Raw genomic sequence first — 13,733 nt, forward strand, 5'->3', positions numbered from 1 at the left:
TAGTCATTTACATTGGATTGACACCCTGCCAACAGTATTTGAGGAGACCGGCAAGTTCTGCACAAAACAAAGTACTTCTAGCCAAGCACCCCAACCGTCTTGCTAGCTCAGCCTTATTAAATCGAGCTAATGTGCTCGACATTTGGCGGATGGTCGAGCTATCGCTCGACCATCCGCTCGACGAGCTCCTTCGTCTACAACTGCCAATAATTATCGTTGCACGATTGATATTACAATTATAAAAAGAAAAAAAAAATTACATTGAAGCACATTGAAGAATGAAGATGCGGTGCTGTGTGTGTACGTACCAATAATAAGTGATTATAATAATTATCTGTGCTTTTACTAGTCTGTCATTCGATCATGTCAGTCACATGACAGAGACCAGTAAATATGTCAATGTTTTAAATTTTTATATTTATTGCCAAAGCACCTAGGTATCTACTTTATAGAATAGAATCCTCATTAATTTAACTTGCATTTGTTTTTACTCGTTTTTCGTAGCGTAATTGTGAGAAAGCGTAAAAGTTAGATTTGGAACGTTGCGGCGGAACAAACAAACACTGGCGATGCGGTGTTGTGTGCCCTTCTGCAGAAACACCACGGCCAATGTGTCCTCATCAAAGAGGAATGTAGAAATAACTTTTTATAGGTGAGTGCTGCATGATAACACGAGCTTCGCCTGTGTGTACTATTTATACGCTGTATCCATACTGCCCTACTTCTAGAAATACAAATGATGCTAAGTAAAAGAAGCCAAACCACAAGTTTTGTATTACAGGTATTTTTGCTATAAAAAATTTAAATATAATTATTTAGGGCATAATTTCATTGCAGTCCCTTCAGACATATGAGCTTGAAAGATAACAACAAAAAGTTTTAGATTTATCTAGTTCCCAATTTTGCTGGGATGAAAAGCAGGCTCTGTAAAGGCCGATTAAATTTGAATAAGCCTTCCTGTCAAGTTTTATAACTAGTTCTATCAATTGATTTGTACTATTGCTACTACGCTACTCCTCTCCCATCTTCTTCTACTTTTTAGTAAGTTTTGTTGCTTAAGTCCTTCATGAATGGTCATTTCCAGGTTTCCCAGTGAAGTGCAGCGCCGTGCAGCTTGGCTCAGAGCACTTGGTAAACAAGACAGCCAGCTGTCCAACTCTGCTGTGGTCTGCTCACAACACTTTCTAGATGATGAAATGTATGAAACAGAAAGTGGCTTACTGCAAATATACACTGATGCTATACCATCCACAGTACAGGTAAATTTAAATTATGTCCATAAAAATATATCAAAATTTAAAAAGCAAAATGCACTGTAACAATATAAATATTAGAAGCAAAACTAAACTCGTTGTGCAGTTTACTTCTTCTTTGTCGTAACACTCTTGCCAGAGTGGTTGTGGTCATCACGGTGGGACATTGTTTGTGGCAGTTGTTACTCGCCTCACGATCATTCGCCACTTCTCCCTGTTTGCAGATAGTCTGGTACACTCATGCAAGGGACCTCCCACTGAAGATTTGATTTGATCTGTCCATCGCATAGGTGACCTACCGCGTGCTCTAGTGCCTTCTACCTTGCCCTGCACAATAAGGCGTTCTATGGAGTTGCTGTCTTTCCGAGAGACGTGACCGAAGAATTTTAATATGCGGCTATGCACTAATGTTGAGAGACGTTTCTTGATGTCCAGTTCTTGGATAATGGAAATATTGGTGCGAAATTCATTCCATGACACTCCAAGCATACGTCTCCAACACCACATCTCTAAAGCATCAATTTTCCTCTTCTCGACCTCTCGCAAAGTCCACGTCTCCGCGGCGTATAAAAATATGGGGACAACCTCGCAGTTCGCGTGTTGAATAATTTCCGGCGAATTATTTTTGGCTCTGTCTATAACCATCATTTTGGTCTTACTGCGGTTAATCATTAATCCAAAATCTTGGCTGACGCACTCCATTTTGCGAAGTAACTGCTCCATATGACAGGCAGTGGTTGCGAACAATGTGGTGTCGTCTGCATAGCGTAAATTGGAAATCTTGTACCCGCCAAAAGTAACGCCGTCCGTCCAATCTTCAAGTGTGATTCGCATCATAAGTTCAGTGTAAGTATTAAACAAGAGCGGTGAAACTATGCATCCTTGGCGTACTCCCGCGCTGAGATGGAAAGTTTCTGATAAAACGCCATCCGTGCGAACAGATGCAGTTCCGTTGTCGTATAGACGTCTGAGAAGATGAACCAAATGTTTCGGCGTACCCATGCTTAGCAAAACATTCCACAGCTTGGACCATTTTACCGAGTCAAATGCCTTTGAAAAGTCCACAAAGCAAATATAAGTTGGCTTGTTAAACTCTCGGGCTTTTTCTATAACCTGGCGTACGATCAGGATCTGCTCACGAGTACCCCTACCTTTTACAAAACCAGCTTGTTCAGGTGCTATCTCTTTGGACAAAAAAGTCTTCAGTCGCTCATTGAGAATGTGTAAAAAGACTTTGCTAGCATGAGATATAAGTGCTATGAGGCGGTAGTTGCTACACTTTTTTGTTGAACCTTTCTTATGCAATGGAATAAAAACGGTATGTCCCCATTCTACTAGGCTACACAAAATTGCAAATTCATTCAAGGGCAATTTATATATTTTATAACAAATTACCAAATGAAATCTTTGAGATGTCTCTCAATAAGTTCAAAGTATACTTATAAAACGTAAGCTTACAGAAAAATCCTATTATAATATTAAGGATTACTTAAACAATAAAAAAGCTTGGGTGTGAATTGCTCTAGCTTCATAGCTTAATATAAATTTTCTGGAAGATGGTGATAACAAAAAAAAATTTTACCCAGCCAAGTTTGTTGTGGACTCTTCTTAGACCAGGGCGCGTTTGGAACCCTCGTAGCTTTAGATTTAAGTTGGCGAACAAAGTTATCACCATCCCCTTACAATTATGTAAACAAATATGTATGAACGCTTCATAAGTGCCTGTGATAGGCCTACATGAATAAAGAAATTTTGAATTTTGAATATTTTGTACCATCTGTGTTGTATTGTATTGTATTTAATAAGAGGACACCTGCTAATGGCACACGGGTGATCTATTCTGTCTAAGGACCATTCCACTCTGTACCCCGTTTGAGACACAGGTTTTACTGGCGCCTTGGTAGCATATCCCCCTGAAACTTACTAGTCACTGAACCTAACAATATCTCCTATGGTGAGGTTTGCTAGGTCCTTCTATCCTTACCTTGTAGTTTCAATCCATAGGGGTTAGCTGGAGATAGCTTAACCCATGGCCCCAACATGGCAATAATGAGACTCAAGTGGCTAAGCATGTGAAAATACATATTCTAACCTAAGCCTTTATCTGTCTTCCTGAACCTGTTCTTGAATTTAGGCACCGATTAAAAATTAACTGCTTTATATTCATGTTTAATATCAATTTATTCAACAATAAAAAACATCAAACTGTAGGTCTGTGTGTCTCACACTCGGCCAATGCTGTAATTTCCATTGATTAATGTAATAGTGACTCACAGTTTCTTTGCAGGTCTGCATGATATGTCTAGACACTGAGGGAAAGCTGTTTCTAATGAGTAAACACAAGTTGGCAGAAGCATATGAAAAGTTAACAGGATATCCTGTAAGTAGTTTATGGACTATAGTTACATCTTATATGTAAAGAGTATATATTGAAATAAGCAAGTTTTGTCTACTTTTGATAAATCTTTAAACATTGCCGTTGTTTCAGCTGTTTGATGTGGGAAACCTAAAGAAAACAGTTTGTGTGTTATGTGCTCAAAGATTAAGAAACTTCAGAAGATTTAGAGCTAAGTGCTCGAGAGCCCGTTCATTATTGAACGACTTGGTTGAAAAACATGAATTAGTGAGTACATTACAATATTTATGTGGTTTTCTCTCAGCTTTTCTTGATTTATGTAAACTGTTTTAAAGGGGATGTACTCTTTCACTGTTCAGGCTGTAAAGCTTTGGAATGCCTTGCCTCTTGAAATCCAAGAGGCACAGTCTATTACCATTTTTAAAAACTTGTCAAAGATCATTTTTTGTCTGAATCTGCGGATCTTTAACATGCCTATTCCCTTCTGTTTTATTTGTGGTTTGACAATATTGTATATATTTATTTATTATTGATACTAATTATATAGGTATATATTAATTATTATCACTATCTATATATTTTATTGTAAGTTTGTTATATGTATATATTATATTTGTATATATAGGTTTATGCATGTTTATTTAAATGCACCACCTACCTCTCTTCTTGAGCTGTTTTTAGCGCCTTTGGTTGCCTGGAAGAGATCGCTATGTAGCGATAAGGCCGCCAAATTGGATACTTTTTGTAAAATTTTTTACTTATAATTTTGACGTGACAACGTCTTATAAATTGGTTTGCCGGGTGACACTTCAAGAAACTGCGTTACGCTCCGCTCACGTTATGCGCTCACAATGAGAGCGAGTGAGAGGCACGCGTCCCTTCCACTTGGGCATGGTTAGCCCGCCTAAGAGCGAGAGAGACAGACATAAAAAGTGAAAGGCACGCGTCCCTTTGTAGTAAACGCTGTTTCATTGTACGCAAATGTATTGCAAGTTATTGTATGTATATTTGTATATAAATACGTATGTATGTGTAAAGGTAAAAATAAAATTTTGTTAATATGAAATTCAGTGCGAGATTCTTTGTATAAATTAATGTTTTAAATATAATTCTTTGTATAAATAAATGTTTTAAATTGTTACTATTATTTCATCCTTCTTCCTACTATACGAATGAATATTCACATTAAAATTATTTTACCACTCAAAGTCGTTGTCACGTAAAACTTTCGCCCGTATACCGACTTTACAGGCAACCAATTTTTTTTTTATGTTTATGTGGTATACAATAAAAGTGTATTCATTCTTTCATTCATTCTTTAACAGTGGTAAATTTGTTACAGATTACAGAAAAACATATAAAAAGCATAGACCATGCAACATACCAACTAAAACATAATTTTGCGCAAACTAAACTAGAACTTGACCACTGTGACTTACGTGTTGTAGAATCTGATGTAAACAAACAGATGATAACAACAGATTCTTTTGTAGTTGATGAGCGTAATGAAGAGATATCTGAATGTGATGACAATGACGATGAGTCAGTCGCAGCTAGTGAACAGCACTCATCATCTGATGATAGCATACGGATTGACGCAAAACAACTGGATATTGAACTTCGCAGAGTCCTAGAGGCCCAAAGGAGAGCAGCTTCCACAACTGTAACTGTAAGTGTAGCCGGTATACAGGGTCCTGTGAAGTGCGAGTGAAAAACTTAACATTTTTTATCATTTGAGTGCTCATTGGACTTGGTTTTGTTTGAACACCAGTTAAATAAAATATGGCCGTAGTAAAATGATGAGGCTCCAACCCATTCTTCTTCTTCCTCTGGGCTTGTCTTCGTACTTGGTCGGCCGGAACCTACCCGTAGTGCCACTGGTACGGCGCCCCGCTGGGTCACTCACTCCAGAAGCTTAGCAGGCCGCCCAGGTCGCCAAGTGCTTCAGGGAGTGATGCTGGGGAGCCAAGATATGCTACGCGTTGTTCTGCTACTCCTCTACATCGGAGCAGTACGTGAGTCGGTGTTTCATCTGCCTCCATGCACGCTCTGCACAGAGGACTGTCGTTTATACCTAAAATGAAAAGGTGTTTGTTTACAGATACTATTCTTTCTATTCTATATAATCTATAAAGTCTCGTTGTGTTTCTCCGAAAGTCTTCATCGATATGAAATTTAAATGGGACCATTTCTGAATAAACCTCTTTCGAACAAAAAAAAAAAATTTTTATAAGTGACGAAGTAACGCCCGAGCAAACATAAAAAAACAACCGAATTATTAACCGACTCCTTTTTCAAGGAATTATAGTAGCATACAAATTATAGTTATCAAATTTAAGGTGCCCTAACTAAGACTACACTGCGGACTGAACGCCAGTTGCAAAATTGTTGTTTGGATGCAGTTGTTGTGTGTTTGGCATAGCTGCATCAAAACTCCTAACCGACTGGCAAGTCCGCCTGCAGTCGGTGCTCAGTTCTGTCGACTGTACGTTGATTACACACCGCATAAATCAACTGCATAAGGATTGCAGTTGATTATCATATCATATCATACTTACTACCGTCCTTAGTTTTTTCCGACTTAGTTTTATTAGTTTGGTTGTTAGTCGTGTGTTTAGGTTCGGAAAGACCTCCTTTGTCTGTTTACACTCATTTCCGTTAATCCATACCTCTGAGTGTGAGGATCCAACCGGTGATAATGAGCTTGTGGACGTTCGGGTCCCAAGAATCTGGAAAGGCAATACTATCCGCACCGGTTCAAGCAGCATTGGTCGACCCCCAACAACGTGGGCAAACAAACAGCCCAGGACTATGTATTTTGGGTGTCGACAAAAGACATATGTCCAGCAGTTGCCGTCAATCGGTTGAGGTGATGTAGTTTAATTTGCTTATTGTTATTAGGTACAAAAAACAAGGTAATAACTAAAAGTAGATCTAAATAGAAGTAATAACAAGTTTTGTTCTAAGCTACAACCCAAAGTATGTGTACACAACTTGGAATTAAATTAAACAGAAAGTAAAGATAAAATTAAAGTCGAAACAAAAAAGAAACACTTAAATAATAATATATATATTATTTCCCTAAAGATTATGTGGAATAGTGCTTAATAATTTGATTTTTAAAAATATTTATCCTTTTGTTAAAAATGTCAATATTACGATTACTTGATACTAAATCATTATAAAGGCGGCACATGCGAACGATGGGATTGTAAAAGGTAGTATTGTTAAGTAGTGGATCATGTCACAACATGCAGCGACAAATTGGTTGGATCCTCTTTGTTTCACTACGTCTTGATATTGTCATATAGTGGTATTGAAAAAGTTGAATGCGATCTGAGCACACTGGTTGTCTCAACACATATCATTCTGTGTATATATTATTATTATTATTATTATTATATATTATATATAATATATCTATACTAGCTGTACCTTGACACGCTTCGCTGTGGCACATTGTGATTGAATGGTTGAGAAAACTAGATAAAAACAATCCTTGATGCGTATATATCATGCTAAATTTTCAGCTCGATCAGTGCAGAACTTTTTGAGTTTTTGTAGCGTACACAAACCAACATAACATTTTTATATATATAGATATAGGTATATATGCAAATATATATGTTGATATATATTATAGCACCACCTACCTCTCTTCTTGAGCTGTGTTTAACGCCTTTGGTTGCCTGGAAGAGATCGCTATGTAGCGATAAGGCTGCGAAATTGTATACTTTATGCTAAATTTTTTTTTTATCTATAATTTTACTATATGTTTATATGGTGTACAATAAAAGTGTATTCATTCATTCATTCATATCTATGAATTTATCAAGATCGTAATTTGTAGACAATCAATCAATCACCTATTACTGTCCTCGGGAGGTTGGTGATCAACCAGTTTTCCCACCTTGGTTTATTAGAATAAATAAATAAATATACTAGGACAATACACACATCGCCATCTAGCCCCAAAGTAAGCGTAGCTTGTGTTATGGGTACTAACAACTGATGAATATTTTTATGAATAACATACATAAAGACTTAAAATATACATATAAACACACAGACACTGAAAAATATACATGCTCATCACACAGACATTTTCCAGTAGTGGGAATCGAACCCACGGCCTGGGGCTCAGAAGACAGGAATAAGAGACATTTGTTGTGTTTTGCAGAGTAGTGACAGTGAAGATGATTCACAATTATTTGGATCTCAATCCGCTGCAAGCTCCAACGGCTCTGACCACGAGACTGAGAACAAGTCAGTATACTTTTTTTTTTTTTTATAAATAAATGAATATACTACGACAATACAGACATCGCCATCTATCCCCAAAGTAAACGTAGCTTGTGTAATGGAACGGTACTAAGATAGCTGTTAAAATTTTTTAGGAATATAATACACATAAATACTTATAAAGTACAGTTAAAAACCCAGACACTGAAAAACAATCATGTTCATCACACAAACATTTTCCAGTTATGGGAATCGAACCCACGGCCTCAGGACTCAGAAAGCAGGGTCGCCGCACACTGCGCCAGTCGGCCGTCGAACAAGTCACTTTGTACTTAGTAACACTATAATACTCACCAGCTATACTCTATTTATAACTTCCCAGCACACTTTAGATACATTCTCATTTGTTACAGGCATGACATACAGGAACTGAGAGAAACACCATCCGTGGACTTGACTTGTAATGTAGGTGAGTGACCATTTAATATATATAAAATATAAAATAATAAAACAATTATGTTTTACCCATGCCGCATTATGTAAAGGTAATATGCAGTATGTCAACTGTATTAATGTATAGTTGTATACTAATTACGCCCCGCTGTGAAAACGGAGTACATTCGATCCTATTCTCTATGAATAATTATCATAGTACTGAAATAAATTAATTGTTCAAAAAAACTAAAAAAACACGCTCGGTATAAAAACCAAACTAATTTCTACCTTTTATTTTAGTTTATTTTCTAAAACTACTATTTCTTTTATAGCAAAATTAATCGTTTAACCATTCACTATAAAATTATTAATATTAGAGAAATCGGCTAAAGATAATAGTTGGAAATAATTTAACATAATTCCTAATAATGAAAATTATATAAATTAACAAAAATCTTATTTTGCAAATTGAAAAATTGATTAATCTTATCAAATTAGTATATTGTCATCGGTTCTCGATATATCTACATAGTTTGAACGAAATCAGACCATTGGTTAAAATCAAAGGGGTTGGTTACAATTTCATATAGCACGGCTAGCGTAGGCAGGAGACAATTATATTCCCGGGAAAAGGATACCAATCTATCTTCTCCCACAGTTTTATCAACTCTCAGAGCACTGGCGCACAAGTTGAAATAATATCCATATAATATGTATTAATAAACGGGGGTAAACTTCTTCTATTCCATGTTCCAGTGATTAAGCAGGTGGGCCCTGAAAAGGGATATATTCGGGCGATATCATTTTTATCTCCCACCCATGCTAGCCGTGCTGATGAAGTTAATAAAAAGCGTGTAAAAAAAGAATCAGTCTTATCAAGTTTTCATAAAGTCTTAGAAAGATAACTTAAATTCAAAAATTCAAAATTCAAAATTCATTTATTTCAAGTAGGCCTAATATAAGCACTTTTGTAACGTCAAGTCTATCTGTGTGTAGTGACTCTACCACCGGTTCGGAAGGCAGATTCTACCGAGAAGAAGCCGCCAAGAAACTCAGCAGTTGCTCTTTTCCAACATTAACAATTTACATTTTACATCTTTCTATCTTGTGAGAGATGAAAGCGGAGCCGGATGCTTCCAAGCAACCTTGTCATTAAGAAATTCATCAATTGTATAATAACCTCGCTGTAATAAATGTGTTTTAACACATTCTTTAAACTTATGCATTGGTAGGTCCAAAATTACCTAAGGAATCATATTATAAAAGCGTATACTCAATCCCACAAATGAGTTCTGCACCTTTCGCAGACAATATGCAGATGTCACTAATTTATGACCATTTCTTGTAAGTCGACTGTTTATATCCACTTTTTGTTTATAAAGACTAATATGTTGATAATGACTTAAATAATATAAATAACATTGTTTCTTTCAGTCACTGCCAAAACCCCTAATACAACCCAGATGATTAGCGAATGCAACCAATCATCTGATAGCAACAAAAAACCCAACCCATGTACAGATTAAAAGATTGTGCTGTTAAGTTGTATGATATATTTACAAATTCAAAAATCCTGCCACTAAAGGTAGAAGATCCACTGGCAAAAAAAACTGAACCAGAAGATCCACTGGCAAAAAAAAGAAAACCAGAAGATCCACTGGCAAAAAAAAGAAAACCAGAAGATCCACTGGCAAAAAAAAGAAAACGCATAACCTTTTATGATGATCAGAATATTGATACGTCCTCTATAGATTGGAGTTATCAGTCACCGAATAAAAATGAAGTGTCATCTATACAAAGCAAGTCTAATAGATCAACAGATCTACCTTTACAAGGTGAAACTGAGTACTCAAGTAATGGCATTAATTTAGAATTTAGCAGTTCACCAGAGAATCCATTACATGATGAGAAAAATCGATTCACTTGTGCCATTTGCTTTAATACCTTCAACAGAAAAAGTGTCTTATTGAAACATTTGAAGACTCATATAAAGATCAATGGTGTAAACACTGGCGAAAAGCCGTTTTCTTGTAAGCTGTGCAAATATAAATGTGCTAAAAATAGTTATTTGCTGAAACACATGAGGCAGCACACTGGCGTAAAGCCATATTCTTGTGAGTTATGTAAATATAAAAGTGTCTGGAAAAATCAGTTAAAGGTCCACATGAGAACGCACACTGGCGAAAAGCCGTATTCTTGTGAGTTATGTATATATAAAAGTGTCTGGAAAAGTCAGTTAAAGATCCACATGAGAACGCACACTGGTGAAAAGCCGTATTCTTGTGAGTTATGCGAACGAAAATTTTCCAAGTCTAATGGCCTGTTGGTACACATGAAAACGCACACTGGTGAAAAGCCGTATTCTTGTGAGTTATGTAAATATAAAAGTGCCTGGAAAGGCCAGTTAAAGATCCACATGAGAACGCACACTGGTGAAAAACCATATTCTTGTGAGTTATGCGAACGAAAATTTTCACAGACTAATGGCCTGTTGTCACACATGAGAACGCACACTGGTGAAAAGCCGTACTCTTGTGACTTATGCAAATATCAAAGCGTCAGTAAAGGTCAGTTAGTGGTTCACAAGAGAACGCACACTGGTGAAAAGCCGTACTCTTGTGACTTATGCGGATATCAAAGTGTTAGGAAAGGTAACTTAGTGAAACATATGACTATCCACACTGGTGAAAAGCCATATTCTTGTGAGTTATGCGAACGAAAATTTTCACAGACTAATGGCCTGTTGTCACACATGAGAACGCACACTGGTGAAAAGCCGTACTCTTGTGACTTATGCAAATATCAAAGCGTCAGTAAAGGTCAGTTAGTGGTTCACAAGAGAACGCACACTGGTGAAAAGCCGTACTCTTGTGACTTATGCGGATATCAAAGTGTTAGGAAAGGTAACTTAGTGAAACATATGACTATTCACACTGGCGAAAAGCCTTATTCGTGTAAGTTATGCGAATATAAAAGTGCTAGGCGTAGTGACTTGCTTCAACACGTGAGAAAGCACACTGCTCAAAAGCCGTATTCTTGCAAGTTGTGCAACTACAAATGTATTTTTACAAGTAATTTAGTGGTTCACATGAGGAGGCACACTGGCGAAAAGCCCTATTCTTGTAAGTTATGCGAATATAAATGTACAACGAATAATAGCTTAGTGATACACGTAAGAACGCACACTGGTGAAAAGCCATTCTCTTGCAATGTATGCAAATACAAAAGTGTTTCGAAAAGTGGTTTAGTGAGGCACATGAGAAAGCACACAGGTGAAAAGCCTCATTCTTGTCAGTTATGCGAACACAAAAGTGTTTCGAGTAGTGACTTAGCGAGACACGTAAGACAGGTGCACACACGTGAAAAGCCGCACACTTGCATGTTATGCAATTACAAAACTGCTATTAGTATGAATCTAATGAAACACATGAGAATCCACAATGGCGAAACTGAAAGTCATTTTTGATTTTTAATTAATTCAATTCTCGTTTATGACTTTTTGTGTGCCATTCGGGCATATATTACTTGGACAATGTCGCGTAGATTCAGAAGGCACGAAGTAGATTGATCGGTGAAAATGAAAATAAAATTTTGGGTATCCACCTAAAAATAAATAATTGAAATTAGATTTTCAGTTCTAAGACAGCACAGACAACGCAAATATGAATAATAAATGAATTAATGTTTAATTGTAGAGTAAAACCTTTTTTGAAATTGTAAATATCTGGTAAAGCATCTTTTGAAATGTGGAAGCCACATTTGTCTTGTCAAGAAAAAAAGGGAAAAGAATAAGTCGAAAAAAATTTAAAAAATTTTAAGTAATAAAGATGAGAATTTCGGACAATTAAAATAAATAGTAAAGTTATTTTCCATTACGAAGCTATCGTAGTTAAACATGGTTAAACATTAATTTCCTCGTTTTATATTTTATTTAGTTTTAAATATTTTATTTTAGGTTATAAACAAATTGTGAACATACTACTGTACTTTAATTTCATTCCTTTCTATATCCTACTAATATTATTAATGGGTAAGTGTTGATGTTTGTTACTCAGTCATGATAGAACCGATTTGTACGGCGGTTCTGTCCAGATGTGTCTTTGCACGAACACATCTCAGAGAAGAGTTTTTAAAATGGTGTACAGAACCTGAATCAACGGCTGCTTCAGCACACCAGTCTCAAGTCAGCTGCTTTAGTCTCGTTTCCAGAGATACCTGCTACAAATGCTGATTTGAATCTTCTTATATTTCTCCCAACGGGCAAAAATATGGACCTATGGGCTTACAAAATCGTTTCCAACCCTAATTTTTTTTCTTTTTGAGGAGAAGAAGTCTTTGTTGCACATACAAATAGAAAGCTAGGTTCACAAATAATACAAAATATATATGCAAGGGCGGGCTTGTTTTTTTTTTTTTTAACTCTGGGAAATGTCTTTATGCATCCCCTCCGGAAACAGCGCATCCGAAGCTGCGTCTTTTTCGGATGTTCCAATGTGGGACTTACCGGCATACTGCAACCAGAATACCCTCTAAACCCCAGTGATGTTCCTACTCGTCGCCTGGTGACTGGGAGACGGGAACACTTGCGCAATCGTCCGCATCCCAGCCAGCGGCGTCTGCCGAGGCAAACCCTCCACAGGGGGACCTTATTTGGTCTCCAAACTCCATCAGAGGCGTACCAGGAACACTCGATGCGCCTCCCGGCTCGACGGGCGACCGATACCTCTAATCTGTCGCCCGAAATTCCACGTGGAACTTCGGGCGACAGATTCACACATCGCCTGCGACCCGACCTTTGGCGACGGAGAGGATCCGCGACTGCGTCATCCATCGGCCGCCGCCGTTCCGCTGCCTCCTTCTGCGTCATGACCTTCTCGTAGAATGCGACGGCGTTTTAAGACCTCTCGCTGCTTACTATGGCCCGAACAACGGTGGACAGCGAGAGATCGGGACTAACTACTGCCACGAGTGCGGCTCGCTGAATCGACCTCTGTGACTGCGCAGGCGCAGCAACGTGAGCTCTCGTCCAACAATACAGCGCTCGCTTCGAGGGAACAGGGTGTACTCTCGGCATGGCCCCGTCGCAGATATGCGACATTGCCATGCCGAGATGTGCCACTTCCCCATCAACTTCCACCACCCAGGTTGCCCTTTCGAGGTGCGGTAAACCACGCTTCGACGAGGGCAACCTCGACCAAAAAGTCCCGGTCTATGCGCGACAGCGACCAACGACCGTCCCCTCGCAAGGGGGTTTTCCGCTCGGGAAAACGGAACTTGCGGAGATGTCGAACCCAAAGTATCGCTGGTCCGACAACGTTTCCACGTTCTCCAGCACCTCCCAGCCCCGAACACGGCGCGCCAGGGCAACATCTGCGAAAGTGACGTCCACAATGGAGCCATCCTGTTGCCGCATGCATGTGTTGACCGACCCTCGGTTTAAGACCGTG

At 38.1% G+C, this 13,733-nt stretch overlaps 1 pseudogene; it reads left to right on the forward strand.

Moving 5' to 3' along the window:
- Window positions 1–482: 482 nt before the first annotated feature.
- LOC120635420 lies at window positions 483–12,235 on the forward strand (annotated as a pseudogene).
- The last annotated feature ends 1,498 nt before the right edge of the window (window positions 12,236–13,733 follow it).

This window comes from Pararge aegeria, chromosome 26, assembly GCF_905163445.1.
Source record: "Pararge aegeria chromosome 26, ilParAegt1.1, whole genome shotgun sequence".
Taxonomy (NCBI): Eukaryota; Metazoa; Arthropoda; class Insecta; order Lepidoptera; family Nymphalidae; genus Pararge; species Pararge aegeria.